This window comes from Equus caballus, chromosome 17 (genome assembly GCF_041296265.1).
Source record: "Equus caballus isolate H_3958 breed thoroughbred chromosome 17, TB-T2T, whole genome shotgun sequence".
In the NCBI taxonomy this organism is placed as follows: Eukaryota; Metazoa; Chordata; class Mammalia; order Perissodactyla; family Equidae; genus Equus; species Equus caballus.
This window is the reverse complement of record NC_091700.1, coordinates 66,831,725-66,850,943: the sequence shown is the minus strand read 5'-3', so window position 1 is coordinate 66,850,943 and position 19,219 is coordinate 66,831,725. Positions and strand designations below refer to the sequence as shown.

Below are 19,219 nucleotides of genomic sequence, written 5' to 3'. Positions count from 1 at the left end.
ATTCTCTTCATTAGATAGGTATAACTAGTAATAAAAACATTTCCACTTAACATAGAAAGCACTACATGCTATAAATTTGAAAATGCTTCAGGTTGATGATGTTCTAACAGAAAGCAAAACACAGACATGCTATACCTTTTCATGGAGCTATTACGGACCCAGTATAAGGCTAGATATGTTACTAAAATTCATTTATTCAAATATTTATTGAGCTAGTCACTATGTTAGGTAAATGTGAATACAATGGTAGACAAAATATGGTTTTTCCCCCCTTAAAGAACTTAGTTTTCTGGGAAGATAGGCAAATAAACATGAAAATTCAACAGAAGATGCTGAGTGCTTCAATAGGGTAATCCCTAGGTTCAGTGGGAACATACAGGAAGGAGACTTTACTCACTTTGTATAGGGGTGTGTGTGTGCGCGGGGGTGTGTGTGTGTGTGTGTGGCAGGAGGAAGTTTGGGGTGAGAAGTGTTGTAGGGGTTAGAAACAAGAGTATGTGTAGGGCAGAGAAGCAGAAAGCACAGACTGTTTTGTTCGTGGTATCTCTAATCCTTACAACAACCCTATTAGGTATGTTGCAGATGAGGAACCTGAGCTCAGAAATGTCAAATAATTTCTTTTTTTTTTTGAGGAAGATTAGCCCTGAGCTAATATCCACCATCAATCCTCCTTGTTTTTTTTTTGCTGAGGAAGACTGGCCCTGAGCTAACATCCAAGCCCATCTTCTTCTACTTTTTATGTGCGATGCCTGCCACAGCATGGTTTGACAAGCAGTGCACAGGTCCATGCCTGGCATCCAAACTGGCAAACCCTGCGCGGCTGAAGCAGAGCATGTGAACTTAACCACTATGCCACTGGGCCAGTCCCCTCAAATAATTTCTTAACAGGAAGAGCTGCTAGTAAATTTCAGCTATATTTGACTCTATAGCAATGATCTTTCCACTAGTACATGATATTCTGACACTGAGGTCAGGTAAACTTTCGAATGTTTTTTAAAGGTCATTTCACTCTTGCATGTGACAATAATAATAATGTTCAAAGTATAAGCAGAGAAGACGGGCATTAGCTATTTGCTATAGGCTACCTCACTCTTGGCACTCTTATCTTTGGGGAAAGCATCTCACGTTCAAATTGGTGGAAGTTCCATTCAGTGCATATTGGTACACATTCCTTAATATATAGCAAGGCTTTAAGGTGAATGTCAGCTTCTGTGTTTAGCTTTTTGGAAAGTTCTAGCATTAAGTATATATATATAAAACTTATTACAATTTGATTTTAAAAATACCTTTTTATACGGACAGGCAAACGGTGATAATTTTTTTATTGAGACATAATATACATACCATAAAGTTCACTCTTTTAAAGTGTACATTTCACTTTTTATAGTTCTTAGTATATTCACAAAATTGTACATCACCACTATCTGATTACAAATTCCATGTCCATTTAGCAGCCACCCCATATTTCCCTCTCCCCCCAGGCCCTCAAAACTACTAATCTACTTTCTGTCTCTATGGATTTGCTTACTCTGGACATTTCACATAAAAGGAATCATATAACACGTGGTCTTCTGATGTTTTCACGGTTCATCCACGTTGTAGCATGAATTTATGGCTGAATAATATTCCATTGTATGGATATACCACATTTTGTTTATCCATTCATTAGCTGATGGACATTTGGGTTGTTTCCACTTCTTGGCTACTATGAAGAATGCTGCTATGAATATCTGCGTACAAGTTTTTGTGTAAACGTGTTTCATTTCTCTTGGTTATAGACCTAGGAAAAGAACTAGGTCAAATGGTCACTCGAGTTTTAACTTTTTGAGGAACTGCCAAACTGCTTTCCAATGTGGTTGCTCTGCTTTACATTCTCACCAGCAATTATGAGGGTAGCAATTTCTCCACATCCTTATCAAAATTTATCATTGTCTCTTTTTGATCCTTGTGAGTGTGAGGTAGTAAAAAATTATTTTACTCAAAAATTCATTAATTCACTATTTTACTGACATGAAAATGTCCCTGTACTCCCTGGGGTAAATTGTTTTATAAATATAAATGTATAAAACATGTGTGAAATCCATACCTATTTTGTATGCTAAACTATGGGACACACTAGATCATATTACTGAAATAAATTCTGGATAAGTCATTTAAAAAGTGATATTGATCTTTAAAATAACTTATTTTGAAAAGATTAAACTGTAAAGTTTGCCTTTTTATGGATTCAGGACATCGTGAGTAACCCTGAGATCAACGCCAACTCCAAATAGGAAATTAAAGACTTAAGCTTTTAGATCCCACCTGCACTTTTCATTCGTTATATGGCACTTGAAAGTTACTTTCAGCACTATTATTCTTCCTCTAAATTGAAAAGCTAAATAACAATAGGTATCTCCTAGAAAACTGAGAATACTAAGTGTAATAAATTGATATTTCTATAAATCAAGTGATAATTCTAAAGGACTAATCTATCCTCATGTTGTTTATACAGTGAAAGAATCTGCCTCAAACCATTATGCTTTTGTTATAATTACTATTATTTTAATTTGCTAAATTGAACTGTGAAAATGCTGAAGAAACATTACAGCTGCAAAGCCATTGCAGCAGTGAGGAATGGGGACGACAAGAGCATAGCGTGACAGTTTCAGGTAACTCACTCTTAACTTGTTTTGCTAATATAACCTGTCACATTTTACTTCACTGACTCAGACTTCTCATCTCATCCCGTTAATGTGAACATCTGATTTGAACTAAGTCAATATTATTCACATGTTAACAACTTTAGGTTTGACATTCTGATTCATCATAGTAACTTTAAGAGGTCAAGTTAAAGTATAATCAGGATCTCCAACTGTCCTCACAGCCATGTCATCAAGGCCCCAAATGTGGCTAGCTTACTCTTTATGCTACATTTGTAACCAGGATTTTAGTCTTCATAAGATTCACCCATAGACCACATACCACTTGAACAACAGTAATACAAAGTCCTAGAATAAACTGTTTGCTCTTAAGGAATATTCACCACCAACAGATTTTGGAGCTGGATGTACAAAGAAAAGACATGTTAAAAAGTACAAATCAGTTATTAGATAGGGAGCTACAAAGACGCTAACTCATAAGAAATGCTCTCAGGCTAAGGTGACTTAAACTTCAAATAGCATGGAATGTTCTGCAATGCTTAGAAATAATGGCAGAAGAGACATCAATGTGGCATTCTATTCTCAGAAATGGGAGAACTCATTTGAACAAAGGCAATAGATAAAACACTAAATAACAACAGGTTTTCATGACACTATTTACATCAGCAGTCTTTACATATATTCTACAGTGAAAGTTTTGCTCATTATACTCTGATATATTAAGTCAAGCAATGTATATGGTTTATTCTCAACGTTGTCAACAAGGTTACCATTGAGTAAGGTGAAAGATGTATATAATTATGAGCCTTTTATTTAATCTTAGCTTTTTATCCCAATGTGAAACAACAACTGATCTTTGAATTTTGCCCACAAATTGTTCCTGGCTTCCCCAATATTAAAACTGGATTAATTAGTCTGAACCCAGTGATCTAATCTCATTTGGTAGAGAGGCCTTCTATGGCAAAATACTCAAAAAATATTGTTTTCAGTGATGAGGTTCCTGTAATCACCAGGACCAGGAAGTGGTCCTTCTATTAAGAAATTTTAAGACTTGGTTCAATTTGGAAGTAAGGCAGAGCCGCAGTTGAGGCAAGGTATTTTAAGTCTGTGTGCAGGAGGACAATTGTGTGCAGACAGAGAGGACAGGAAGTAAAACCTGTACAAGGAAGATGGGCAAAAGAAGCTAAGCAAAGCAGCAGGATTTCCAGTACTGGTAAGGGTTCAGGGAAAGATTTTTAGTGGTCAGGCATTAGGTAGATAAACTGGGCGGAACGTATTGAAAGGTACTCTGAGGGTCAATACAGAGAAAAACACTGTGGTTTAGAAGAATGCACGGGAGCAGATAGTCATGGCTGGACCACTAAATCCTTCCTCTGAGGAGGAGAATTTAATTCTAAATTCTATAAGCAAATGGAGTAGAAGCTGCCAATAAACTTCCTACATGTAAAACGGGTGCTTTGAAACAGAGATAGGCTTGAGTCTCCAGATAGGAAGCCTTAAGTGGACTCTGCTGTGGAAATTGGAGTCGACAAGGGCAGAAGCTGACATCTCTAATCAACTGAGAATCAGCCTTGCTTACATAGGTGGGATACCAATCCCATTTTACTTTGGCGTTTCAGACTCCTCTTTCTCCTGTTCTTTTAATAAGGTCTCGGAGTTGATGTCCAATTCCCTTTCAATTATTCATTTTGGTTGAGCTAATAACTAATCCTTACCTTAACTATTCTTCATGCCTATTTCTAATCCCAAGGGAATAAAACTCTTCCATTCTTTTCACAGAGAATTTTGTTTGTTTTTCCAGACCTGTACCACATGTTCAAAATGCCTCTGGATGAGTCACTGAATGATAGTTAACCAATCCCTAAAATTCACTTACTCCAATTAAGAATTGAGAAAAAAAACTGTTCATTCGCGTTTTCTACTTCTGTGGCTGAGTTTAATCACTTTAGGTTAAAAATACTAAATTAAACCACTGAGTTTTCAATTCTCTCTGAAGTTTTTTTTTTCTTGCTTTCAGAAGTATATATCTATCTGTATACCTATAAATCTATAGCTAATATATTAACTAGTATTCCACCAACTATATATTTAATATATAAGAAGTATAGGATACCACAAGACACAACATTTTGTATTTCTTCTTTAAAACTGCTATTTTATATAGGGCTGACTTTCCATTAACCAGAATATTTCATTCCTCAACATCTAATTCATTTAAAAATATTTATTGTGCACCTAAGAGTTCTAGGCACTATTAGATACCAGTGGACCATAAATAGCATCAATACTCTTTAATGGTGGGAGACAGATACACAAATGTAAGGTGATAATGCTAATAAGTTCAAATAAATAAATAAATAAACAAACAAAGCAGAGCAAGGGAATAGAGAACGATAGAGATATTAGTGGAAGTACTATTTTAAAGAGGTTGGGCAGGGAGAGTATTTCTTTGTTAAGGTGATATTTGAGCAAAGACATGTATACCAGGGTTCACTAAAACCTGTATTTGATTTTATTTTTTTGGCAAAATATACATTTATTCAGTTTAAAACCTGTATTTTAGAACTCAACTAATTGGTTAATCAGAAAATATTTACTGGTCATGTATCATATTCAAGATTTATATAATATAGACTTTTTCAGTTTAAAGAACAGATACAACATCAAACATATGAAGGCAACAGAAATCCTTTACACTGATTTGAAACTTGGTATCTTAAACCAGTAGTTAAAATTATGTACCAAAACTACACTAATGGATTTACTAGAGAGTCTAATCTATATGAATTGCAACTAAAAGAAAGAGAACTGAACGTTTAACAAGTGCACTGGTGATATCAGGATGAGTGATACTATTTCACGGGACTGGAAACAGATACTTATTTGGACAAACAATTCTGTAATTGTTTTAAAATAATTTGAATTCATTTTTATTCTGAGGTAATTAATAAACCACATAAGAAATGTCCTTTTAGCATTTACGGTCGAAGTGTTTTTTGTTTTTTCTTGAGGAAGACTAGCCCTGAGCTAACATCTGCCATCAATCCTTCTCTTTTTGCAGTGAGGAACATTGGCCCCGAGCTCACATCTGTGCGCATCTTGCTCTATTTTATATGTAGGACGCCTGCCACAGCATGGCTTGATAAGCAGTGCATAGATCTGCGCCTGGTATCTGAACTGGCAAACCCTGGGCCGCCAAAGCAAAGTGTGCAAACTTATCTGTTACACCACCAGGTCGGCCCCCCGTTGTGTTTTTTAAAAAACGTCCTTTTAATTTTTGTGCTTATTGTACAAGCAATACATACTTATTATAGAATTTTAGAAAATACAGAGAACATAAAGAAGAAAAATATCAATCATATGCCCATAAAGATAATTGCTCTTTATATTTCCATATATTTCCTTTTCTTTCCTGTACAAATATTTTCAAATTTATTTTCAAATCTGTAAGTAATTTATAAAATCAATTCTTAGGGTAAAAACTCCAAATATTACAAAGAAAGGTTAAAGACCTCTTTATTACCACTCAGCTTAATTTCTCCTTTCAGAGATAGCCACTGTTCTCAGTTTTTTGTGTATCTTTTTTTAAAAACAATTCAAATGTATTACACACAGAAGGATATATCAGTCTCCTTTTTCTTTTTTAAAAAATGGCATCATGTCATATGTGCTCTGTAACTTCTTTTTTCCACTTAAGAATATGTTTTTGGATTTTTCCATATCTGTACTTCGTTCTTTTAATTTGCTACAACAGTAAACCACAAGGTAGACATAATCATTTAATTAATTCCGATTCATTTATTTAACTTAAACTGATGAACATTTAGATTGTTTCCAATTTTTTATTATATGCAGTGTTTCAAAGACCATCCTAAATAATGCCTCCTGTGCACAAGTGAATGTTTCTTTAAGAAAGATATCATAAAGTGGAATTGTTGGATCAAAGGATTTTAAATTTTAATGGATACTGCCCAATTTTCCTCCCATTGGCGATATCAATTTAAAATGCTACCAGAAGTGTACGAAATACGGTTTCTCCACATTATCAACTTTTGATACTACCATATAAAAAAATGTTGGCTATGCCCATTCTATCTGTGAATCATACTTTCATACAGAATTTGCTATCCTTTTTTCCCTGACATTACAATTTAAAAATCTTATGCTATTAAACCCCTTTCATAAGTACTAATTTTATTGGCCCTATGATTTTCCATTCTTAATTATTCCTCTGTTGTAACACATGTAGCCTTTCTTCAATTTCTGACCTCATTTTTCATACCAATCAGTAGTACCCAATTTATTCACCCACCCAACGCAATGAATTTTACTCTGAATAAAGCGTGAATTTCCAAAAATGAAATACATCTTTGAAAGAAGAAGGCCACTACAATTAAAGGCTGCTCCAAGAACAGTAAAGTAACAGCACTGAGCAATGCCAGGACTGCTGGGAGAAGTGTATGAGCCCCAAATGTGCCTACTTTGGTGGAGGACAGTCTCACTTGGATCCATATATTCCGATGTGCTTCTTTTAAAAATATAAACTTGACTCATTACTTACATACATATTTAGATATGTATCAGGGATATATCTAAAATCACATAAGGACACTTACAGTTATACAAAAAGAAAAGAAAAAGTATATATCCTGAAGAAATGTTATCATTGTAAGTAAAGATCTGGGGAAAGGGAGGTTGGAGAAAAGAGTTGTTTTTACATGACATGGCTTATCTTAAAAGTAACTTTGCTAAAGGTAACTCAAAAATTTTTGATATAGGCAATTTAAAAAATGACTAGTAATTAGGTACTTTCCATTTAAATAATTTTGGCTGAGATATATTTTACTTCTTACAAGAAAGTGTTATCAGCCAAGCAAGGGATGAAGTACTTATCATTACATCATCAATGTCTAGTAAAGCGAGTCTGGCTGGTTAGTTTTCTTATATCCTGAAAACATTTGAAAGATCTCTGAATCCGGATATAAGCACTCCTGCTCTACCATACCCAATCTACAATTCCTAATCTGTTACTTAAAAAAAAGCAACCCCCCCCGAAACCGCACAATTTTTATGTGGTTTTATATACTTCAGAATACATCAAATTAATGCACATTTATATACACATTTACATTTATATAAATTAATACCACAACTTATAACTGAACTTTGAAAGGCAGATTTGTGAAAATCTACAGCTATGTCTTTAAAAATAACTTCTCATATCACAAGATCTTTAAATATTTAAATATGATGGTTATGTTCTTCAATTATATCAATTTACATATCAGTTGGAAAGAAGGGAAGATCAGAATCTCCTGTTATTCAGATTATATACCAACTTGATAATATTGTAACATGCCCTCCTATTGGGATGTTTGTTTTCTAATCGAGAATCATTGTATATGATGAGAAAAATTTACTGATAAAAGTATGTTGCACATGTGAATGCTTTGAAGGTAGAAAACATATTTAGAACAATTATTAATGAGTTAGAGAATACATCTAAATTGCTTTCTTTTCACTGACATTAAAATAGAAAACGTTATCCTCGAGATCTTACTTTGGTGCATTACTACTATCTACTGCTCTACCAACGGTTCTCTTTCACTTTTTTGTTATCTCAATATTACAAAGTTTTAAAATATATACCTAGACACTAAATCAAACTACTTTCAATGAAAATTAGGAGAGCAATTACTGAAGTTTAAAAATGTACACATAAAATTATAGAAAAACAGAGTTCTAGTTACTCTGGCCTTTCCCTTTCAATAGTGAAATTTTCTGAGCTGAAAAAAAAGAAAAGCAGGTACAGAAAACTTATAAAACCACCATCAAGGTTGCAACTACAGGACAAGAGGAAGGAACTCAGAAGGCATCTGGGTATTTGTTCAAATGTTTCTGCCATTGAGATGATTTCTGCAAGCAGTTCACTGCTCAGCTGTAATACTACATCTGTCATTTTTGGCTTACAAGCTAATTCTTAAATGAATGTGAGAGATCTTTTTTTGCTCAGTTAAAAACGCTGAGTATGTTTAACAACTGTACTGTGGATTTATAAGAATTTCAAGCATGCATTTAGAGTAATTCAATGCATCTATCATATCATGATCAAATAAAATATGTAATGTCATTAATAAGATAAACAATATGTAGCAATATTTGGCCATCTTATAAAGGCAAAAAATAGGTACCGCAGGTATGTGAAGATAAAACTGCTTAAGTGAAACAAATATAACGAAAAGAATGTTGCCTTAAAATAAATCAAAGCATGTATGAGATAAAATTAGAGTAAAATATTTTATAACAGTGTTTGAATGGGTAGCTGTTTTCTCTTTTGTGGGAACATGACAACAAACACTTAAAATTCAGCTTGAAGCATCCTCTGAATCAAGAGTATTTATTACATCAGTGCTTCACAGCACTCAAAACTATTTGATGCTGCTTTCAATGTACACCTCAGAGTGCTGGGCTACATTAAAGAAAAAAATCAGAATACATAAAAAACTGAATCTAAAAAGGTTATCAGATCTCTGTACTTTCCTCTCAATTTTCCTGCACAGCTAAAACTGCTCTAAAAAATAAAGTCTTAAAAAAGAATCATAAGACACAAGGAGTGAAGGGGCACATAGTGTCTGACAAATAATAATGTACAACTGAAATTCCACAACGTTACAAGCTATTATGCCCACAAGAAAAAAAAATTTAAAAAAAAGTCATAAGAAAAAGCACTTTTGGAGATGCTTTTATGAAGAATAATGTCAAGCATTAACAGTAGCATAACAGAGGTTAATCATGGTTTTGTCCTATTTTTCCATAATATATACTGAAAAGAAAGGAAATTAATTTACTACGTTAATATATAAAGTACTTTATAGGGGCTGGCCTGGTGGCGCAGCGGTTAAGTTCAAATGTTAGGCTTCGGCAGCCGGGGGTTCACCGGTTTGGATGCCGGGTGCAGACATGGCACCGCTTGGCAAGCCATGCTGTGGTAGGCGTCCCACATATAAAGTGGAGGAAGATGGGTATAGATGTTAGCTCAGGCCCAGTGTTCCTCAGCAAAAAGAGGAGGATTGGCAGCAGATGTTAGCTCAGGGCTAATCTTCATCAAAAAAAAAAGTTCTTTATAAGGCAAAAAGGGATGTAAAAGTCATTTATCTAGACCAACTTCCTATTAACAGCCAAACACTGTAAATCTTAACTCACACAAATCAGTGTTATGGGCTAAAGAATTCCATGAGGACTCTAGGAAACTCCTGAATTGGGATCTAGAAACTAGAGTCCTGGGTCTTCAAACCCAGAGAGTTTGGTAGTAGAGCTGGATCATTAGAAAAACTTTTTTCTTTTCTAAGGGTGAGGATGACTCCTAAACTTGATTTTATCTAGCCTACTCAGGGAAGACCATCAGAACCACTTGTGGGACTCTAGATACCATGGCTCCACCTTAGACCTACTGAGTTAAAATCTCTGAGGATAGACTTGGGAGTGCTGAGTTCTGAGCGGTTAAATGAGCTAATATAAGTAAAACGTTAACAAAAGTGCCTTGTACAATTAAAATATAAGTTTCTTGAGTGTAAGAATCTTCTTTAATGCATCTTTGGATTCCTAGAATCTAGTATATCACCTAGTATATTATAAGGTCTTAATGAATCTTTACTGAATGAATAAATGGAGTCATATTAACCACTTTCAGTTGTTATAAAATTTAAATTACTAAATAGGTTCAAGTCAGAATAGAAAACACTAAAGTATTATAAACTAATCTGATGAGGGAGAGTCTTTTCTGAAACTTGAAAAGCCAGTGAATTAAGATTATTATTTCCAGGTTTAGGTGTCAGTATAAGATGAAAATAAATTATAGGGAGTGAAGAAAAAAAGAAACCAAAATGATTATAGGATAGGTATGACTGAGCTACAAGAAAGATTAAAGTTTCTAAAAATGTACAGTTTGGCTAATGACTAAGATGGCAGAAGGAGACATGACAACATTCTAAAAACATTTTAAAAACAGAAACGCAAAAGAGGGAGCAACGTAGGTGTGATATGACAGTGTGATATATCTAAGTCCTGTAACGAGTTAAAGTTGTTGCAAAATGTACACACAATTTTAGGAATATAAGTGCAACTCACTAGCCTACCCACAAGAATGTAATCAAGTCTATCATGTGCGTGTAAAACAGAAATGAAGAAGAGAAACATAATAATGAGAAGAATTAAATCACTTTGTTAGGTCTATTTTCCCATCTCTAAATTTCTATCATTAGACTTAATGGACTAAATAACTACTTACAAGTTTTTCATAAAACACCACCTTGGGATTTTTCAAACAAGTAGATACAAAATATAATCTTATGCCAGTTAGCACAGTTAGCTAACGCATATCATGTGACGATTATATTTTTATTTTCTACAGCTGTTTATCAAGTGAGAAAGCTTATTTATAAAATTCCAGAAAATGTTTACATACCTAGGTATTTATTTAACCATCTATTTATGGCTATAAACACATCAGGACAAAAATGAAATAATCAAGTACCTAATATAATCAAAGAAACTAAGTAAGAATTAAATGAAAAAAATTAAAGCTTTTAACATCTTACATTATTATTTTGAAGAAATGCCTTCTCTTCTTAAATATTTTCTTGGGTCTTACTTTTCTCTCTACACTTTTCCTATGCCCTCCTATCCCAGAAAGTGTTGCTCTCCCCCTCTAGGCTGGTGAGAAGTTAGTGCTTTTATTATTGCCCTGCCTCCTCTTCCTTTTCTCTCACTTGCTGTTGTAACCAAGACCTAAGCCAGTGACTTGTGAGAGGCTTGTCGATCAGAAGTTGGAGATGAACTCTGAAGGCATTTACTAAGAGGAGACCTGAACTGGCATGACTCCTTGTAAGCATGTGTAGAGACCAACACAAAGGAAAGGAGCCTAACATTTTAGTGCCTTATGTTTATATTTGCTTTCATGTGTATACATATTTCTCATTTAATTATCTCCAAAAGGCTAACACAGAATTTAGGATTATTCTCTTTTTAGAGATAAAGAAACTGTGACTCAGAAAAGTGAATCATTAGTCCAAGCAAGCAGCAAAGCTGGAATTTGCACCCAGGCCTGCCTCAAATTTCTGAGCTCTTACACTGTAACATTCTGTATCCAAGAGAGAAAAAATATTTAAAAAAAATAAAAATAAAGCATGTACCAAAAACACACACACAATCTCCAGCAGCACACCACTGGCAGGTAAGTGTGGAAAGCACAACTAAAGAAGAAAGACAGTAGAGATAAAGGACGTGACTGAAAGGTGAACAAAGAAGAAAACAGGCAGGGATTTTCCACAAAAAGAATAAAATGCACAGTCTTTCTACAAGCAGAGTAGAACTTGTTTTGGGGGTCAGAGGTTTAAGGAGGTTCAGGTCATTAGAGGGTAACTGGATGTCCTAGAAGGAAGTCTAGAGAGAAAAGTTACTTCCCTTTGCTTTGGACAAAAGTGGCTCTGTGCCCTACCAATACTGACAGCATGGGTGTAAATGTAAGGTCTTTCCCTCAAAACCGTCCTGATGACAAAAAGGGTGCCACTTTTTATTTGAGTTCTTATAAACCTCTCCCACTGAGTATTCTCTTAATTATTTTATTTTGAAATGTCAATACTGTTTATGGAAGACCCATTGGCTTGCAAAGACCATAATCAATTCAAATTTTGAATGCTGATACTGTTTGCTTGAGGCAATCAATAAACATGGAAACAAAGATGTTTAACACAGATTTAATAATTATTTCTGGGATGCAGCCTTACAACTACACTGAAAACATGTTTTAAAGATTATTTAAAAAAGAAATATAATTAATCCATTTTGAAGATCATAAAGACACCAAAAAAAAGTTAAAAAAATTTATTTATTTGAATGGATACTGGTGTGGCTAATGACAAAAATCCAGCAACAGTATCATTTAGGGATTCAAATAGTGAAAAAATATTAAAAGCAGTAAAGGAGATGTGTTTTAGAAAACTGTGTTAGATGATTCAAAATGTGCCTCAAGAGATCTTGAAGGTTCATGTGATGAGACTGAAGTATTCTTTTTCATAATGTAATTTTAAATATTTACATATAACTAAATTAAGCAAGGATGCAGAAGCCCGACTGTGTTGGTTCACATTCCACACCTGTCTGTTACTACCTGTGTGTCTCAGTTTCCAGATCTATACAATGGGAATAATAGTAAGAATCACATCATGTTATAAAGATTAAATGAGTTAATATTAGCAAAACACTTAAAACTGTGCTGCTACAGTAAACATTATGGAAGTGTTTGTTGAATAAAATTAAATATTCAGGATTGCCAAAGCTTTTTATTTTATTTTTTGCTGAGGAAGATTTGCCCTGAGCTAACATCTGTGCCACCTTCCTCACTTTATGTGGTGTGCTGCCACAGCGTGGCTGACAAGTGGTGTAGGTCTGCGCCCAGGAGCTGAACCCACAAACCCGGGCCACCCAAGTGGACTACACGAACTTAACCACTACACTTTGGGGCCAGTCCCTGCCAAAGCCTTTTTTTCAGTCTGGCCCAGATGTTTTATCATATTTCATATGTTTTCCTATGAACCATGAGAGGTTCTAATTATTTAAAATGTAGGAATTTTGGAAGCACAGAGTTTGATTTTTCTTTCAGTCAGTGGATTGTAACATGTTATCCTCATCAAGAAACAAAACTGTCTTCAAAGTCAAACAATTTTCCATTTACCCAGCTAAAGAGATGCATGGGAAAGAGCACTCCTGATATCCAGGGAGCAATCTACAAATGGTGACCTACCTACTCAGATCCATGAACAGTCACAGAGAAGCAGATGGATAACCGGATAACTATTACTGCTAATTAACTGAAGCTGGTGAAAAGCTGGTATAAATGCTTTAGGATAAGCAGTCAGTAAACTTTTTCTGTAAAGAGCCAGAGAGTAAAAATTTCAGGTTTTATGGGCCATAAAGTCTCTGTTGTAACAACTGGGTAATTGTAGAATGAAAGCAGGCATTGACAAGAGATAGACAAATGAGTGTGGCTGTGTTCCAATAAAAGATTATTTATGGACATTAATATGTAAATTTCATATAATCTTCATGTGTCATGACATATTCTTATTTTTATTTTTTACCAATAATTAAAAAATATAAAAACCATTCTTAGCTTTCAGATTGTACAAAGACAGATGGTAGGCTGGATTTGGTCTACCTCTGACTTGAACTGTCAGATTCTGATCTGAATTAAGAGAAGCTGTGGAATGTTAGTGATAAGCATGCTGACCAAGTCTGACCATGACCTAGCTCTTATACATTAACTCAAATCTATTAGACTCTTATATTCTCTACAGCGGTTGCTCCAAATATTGCTCTCCTATTAAGACTCTCAGGTCATTCAGAGCCCTCTTCATTCTCATATGATTTCTTCTTTACTAAGATCAGTATCTATCCAGCAAAGGTTTCTTCTGATTCCCTCCTCTCTACTTTAAAACCTCTTTACACCCTAATTTTCTTTCTTTTCCTACACTCTTTGCTCTCAGAACATTTCTTCTCTGGTTCGAAGGACCATAGCTCTCCACTTAACCTCTTGATACCAAAATATTTTAACTTCCTCAATTATTACTTCTTTATTACATTTTCAAACTTTCCCTTTCAAAGTGCCCCTCCTCTGCTCACAAACATGCTTAGTTCTACTGTGTCCTAAAAAAAGAAAAAAACCTCAACTTTCACCTAACTCTGCCATCCCTTTAAGCTAATGACTCTTCTCCCTTCCCCACTGTTGACAGTTGATGCCTCTGCATCTTCACACTTTAACATGTTATGAGCCAGTTTCTACTCCGAGTTATCTGAAAATAGAGATCTTAAACTTTCAATGATTTTTTTGTCTGACCCTCCCATCCCTGCCATAAAAGTATAGAAATACGTTTGAATATTGGCATAACTACCCACTGAGTATACCTTTTTTTCACTTAAAAGGAAAAAAGCCAAAGCTTTATTAAGATATAATTTGCACACATAAAATTCACCAATTTTAAGTGCACAAGTCTATGAGTTTTGACAAATGTTTACAGCCAGGAACCCACGATCATAAGCATGATACACAACATTTCCATCATCCCCCCAAATTCTCTGTCCTGCTTTAAAGTCAATTCCTTCATCCTAGCTCTGACTCCTAGCAAACACTGATCTGATTTGTGTCATTAGTTTTGCCTTTTCTAGAATGTCACACAAATGGAATCAAACGGTATGTAGTCTTTTGTGTCTGCCTTCTTTCATTCAACATAACGCTTTTTAAAGTATTCATCCATGTTGTTGCACGTATGAGTAGCTGGCTCCTTATTATTGCTGAGTAGTATCACATGGTATGTATATACCAATAGTGCTTCAGTCATTCACTAGCTGAGGCACATTTGGTTTATTTTCAGTTTTGAGCCATTATGAATAACGCTGCTATAAACATGCTTATTGGTCATTTGCATTTCTTCTTTTGTAAAATGTCTATTCATATACATTTTTTTTTTAATCAGGAAGTTTGTCTTCTTAAGTTGTAAGCATTCTGGATATAAGTCCTTTATTAGATATGTGTTTGGCAAATATTTTCTCAAGTCTGTGGCTAGCCTTTTCCTTTCATATCAGAAGAGCAAAAACTTATTTTGATGAAGTCTAATTTGACAAGTTTTTTGTTTCATGCTCTTTGTGTCCTATTTATGTAATCTTTGATTAACCAAAGTTACTAAGATCTTGTTTTTTTTCTAGTTTTCTAGTTTTAGTTCTTAAATTTAGATCTACAAATGATTACGAATTCATTTTTATATTTTGTGTGAGGTAAGGGTTGAGGGTCAGTTTTTCGCACAAGGACATCAAAATGTTCCAGCACATTGCTGAAAAGACTGTAATTTCCTTATTGAATTATCCTGGCACTTTCATCCTTATTCTTAAAAATTGTTCTGGATATTCTGGATCCTGTGAATTTCTATGCAAATTTTAGGTTAGTTTGTCAATTTCTACCAAAAAACCTTGCTGAGGCTTTCATCAGGATCGCATTGAACCTATTAATCAGTTTGGGGACAATTGATACTTCAGCAACACTGAATATTCGAATCTATGAACACGATATATCTCTCCACTTATTCAAGTCCGTCTTACTTTTTCTCAGCAATATTTACTAGTTTTCAGTGGACAGGTCTTGTACTTGCTTAATATTTTGTTAATTTTATCCTTAAGTATTTAATATTTTTGATGCTATTAAAAATTTACAATTTTCAACTACTTCTTGCTAGTATACAGAAATACAATTGACTTTTTTCATAATGATCTGTATTCTGCAAACTTGATAAAGCCACTTATCATTAGTTTTAATGGTTTCTTTGTAGATTCCAGCTATGACGTTTTTAGAAAACCTCCTTCAGCCCTTATTTCCTTACTTAAAAAAAAAATAGGATTTGTGAGAAATAAAAATTGAGAAAAAATTAATCAAAGGAGGGAAACAAAAAAACCCTTAAAACATTTAGCACAGTATCCAACCCACAGCAAATATTCAGCACTTATTAAAACACTTCCTAAATTTCAGAGTTCTTACTATAAGTTTCAGCAACGTTGGTGTGTCTCCAATCTTTATCGCTAGGCCTGATCTTTCTCCCAGGCTTGGCATCCTTACCCCATTTATCCACTATGTTTTTATGCGTGAATGGTGCTTTAGAACTTTTACAAATCCTAAATCAAAACCATAGCTTTATTCACCCATGAATCACTTCTGCTTTCTGAAAGTCCTATTTCTGATAATAAAATCACTGTCATCTCAACTACCCAGAAAATTTTGTAGGAATCACTGATAACTCTCCAAGATACTTTCAAATCTAGTAACTACCGATTCCTGTAATAACCACAATAGATAGTATTTAATGCTTATTATGTGGCAAACACTATGTCAAACACTCATTTAATCCTCACCACAATTCTATGAATTAAGTTACTATCATTACCTTTATTTTACAGATGAGGAAACTGAGACATAGAGGTTAAATAACTTTCCCAAAGTCATGTACCTAGTAACCATAGAGCCAGTGTCATAACCAAGGCAATCTACCTCTAGAAACAGTAATCTTAAAGATAAATTATATTGCCTCTAATGTATGCAGACTGTAGGATCCATTGCTTGTGGAGATACTGGGATTGAGTGCTATTAAATGATATTTGGGGAAATTCAAGAAATGTCTACTGCTCCATTAAAATAAGCATCCCTCACCATGAAGTTCTTGGGAAAAAAAAACAGGAGCAGAGTCCAGTAGCAAATGGGAAATAAAATTATGATTATGTTATTAGCTGGGCTTACAGTGAACACCCCAATTCAGAGGTTTCTGGTAGACGGGGAAGGAGAATGTGATAGGTTTAAGGTTTAAGAGAGGTGGTTAAGCCCCAATCCCATCTAACCACTGGCGAGCTCCTAAAGACTAAATACCTTAGAGTGTATATGTTGCAGAAGATTGAAAAGAGGTGCAAGTGAGTTCCAACCATCTGTTTTTCCAGTCACAGGGAAAGAGAAGTGGAAGAGTAAGCTTTAATCACGGTTGTGATCTTTTAGCTAGAGACCACCCAACTAGAAACATGACCCAAACTATGTCTTGGAATATGATCCAAAAATACTAGAAATTTCTTTTCTCTGGGAAGAGGGGGGTAGTAAAATCTCCTCCGTTTACCATGCCCCAGTTGTACTTCTAAAACCAATTTTCCCATCTATTCCCTATGCTATCATTCCAACTGAGGCCATGCGCAGCTCTCACCTGGACTTCAGGCACTTCTGTTCAGGGTATTTTAATTACCCTGAACAAATATATATACATGTATTACTGCCAAGTTAATTCTCTAAAATGTGATTTTCATGTCACCACTTATTGCTCACCAAAATAAATATAAGCTCTTTATTCTGATGTTCTAGGCCTACCTAAATATAAAAGGATTTATTTCCTACCTACTTGTATATTCCGAATCAGTTGACTGAATTGTCTGCTGTTTCCTGACAACTCTTTAATTTCCCTCCTCTATTTAGGAAGGGTTCTGAAGTTTTTGGAATGTCCTTCTCTTAGATCTGCATTTCAAAATTCATACTTCAAATGTTTGTTTCATATACCACCTCTTCTAAAAGGTCATTCCTGATACTCTCTTAAAATAGATACCAACATTCATAGACTACCACAGATTCATTAAGATATATAACATTTTGCTTTAAAATATAAATATGGATACACATTGATTCTTTCAGCTTTTTGGAAACAGAAATCACGTCTTAAATTTTTATTCTTCTTCTACAGTGTCATGCACAAAGGTTCAGTGAACATTGAGTTGAATGATGTCTAGCTCACCATAGGAAAAATTTAGAGAGATATTTTAGTTCCTTATTACTCTTATCATAGTCCACACTCCACCAAAGAGAAATCTGAGCACAACACACATATTTTTCTCCACATTCTCCTCTGAAACCATGCGGAGAAATATGTTTCTCTTTTGCTTTTTTGTTGTACACAGTAAAGTACAGAGTTCATAATGTTGGCTTTCATTTAAAATAAAAGGAAATAAGGCAAGCAATGTCAAACATTTTGAACTGACAGGAAAGAACCCTTAGGTTCATCCACATGTTAATGAATTAAGGGAAGCTGAGAACAGTTCACAGAATTGGGCTATAGAGACTCAATTCTCACAGAGAAGAGGCAGTCAGGGCCATTAATTTCCACTAGGATCTGTTATAAAATGGTAAATGAAAATAAGTTTAGCTATATGGAATTTTACTTTACATATAATTATGTAGGTACAAATTTATAATATTTATCAGATAGTATCTACAATTAAAAATTCATGAAAGTGTTTATAAAATTAAATAATTTTTACAAATAAAATTGATAAAAAGAAAAAAGTTAGATACCTTTTTTTCATAGTTCTATCCAAATGAACCCCAAGAATTACTACTGCTATTCTTTCTTTTGAAAGTTCCATGAAAAGTTTGAGCCATTTAATTCAACACTGCTCCAGCGCTATCATCACAGATGTATGTATGGTTTAAGGAACCATAAGTTTGAGCTATACCTTGGTATAAAACTTATAATTTGTAAACGTAGTAGTGCCTAAAATTTGTGGAATGAAAACTGGTACAAATGCCTGCAAAAAGGCAATCAGAGTTTACAAATTACTTATAAATGAATGCTTAATAGTTAAGGCGGCTGGGGCTGGCCTGGTGGCACAGCAGTTAAGTTCGCACATTCCACTTCAGCGGCCCGGGGTTCGCCGGTTGGGATCCCGGGAGTGGACATGGCGCCGCTTGGCACACCATGCTGCTGTAGGCGTTGCACGTATTAAGCAGAGGAAGATGGGCACGGATGTTAGCTCAGGGCCAGGCTTCCTCAGTGAAAAGAGGAGGACTGGCAGTAGTTAGCTCAGGGCTAATCTTCCTCAAAAAAAAAAAAAAAAGAAAGAAAAGAAAAAAAGGAGGAAAAAAATTTAAAGGGGTTATTGATGGTGATGGGAAAGGGGTAGTTTCTTTAATGAAGAGACATTATTGGCTACACTGGATACCAAGTGGAAGT

At 34.7% G+C, this 19,219-nt stretch overlaps 1 protein-coding gene across 5 annotated transcripts in view; it reads right to left on the bottom strand.

Moving 5' to 3' along the window:
* PIBF1 (progesterone immunomodulatory binding factor 1) overlaps nucleotides 1–19,219 on the bottom strand; it is a 175,516-nt gene that overhangs the window by 86,683 nt on the left and 69,614 nt on the right. The window lies entirely within an intron of this gene.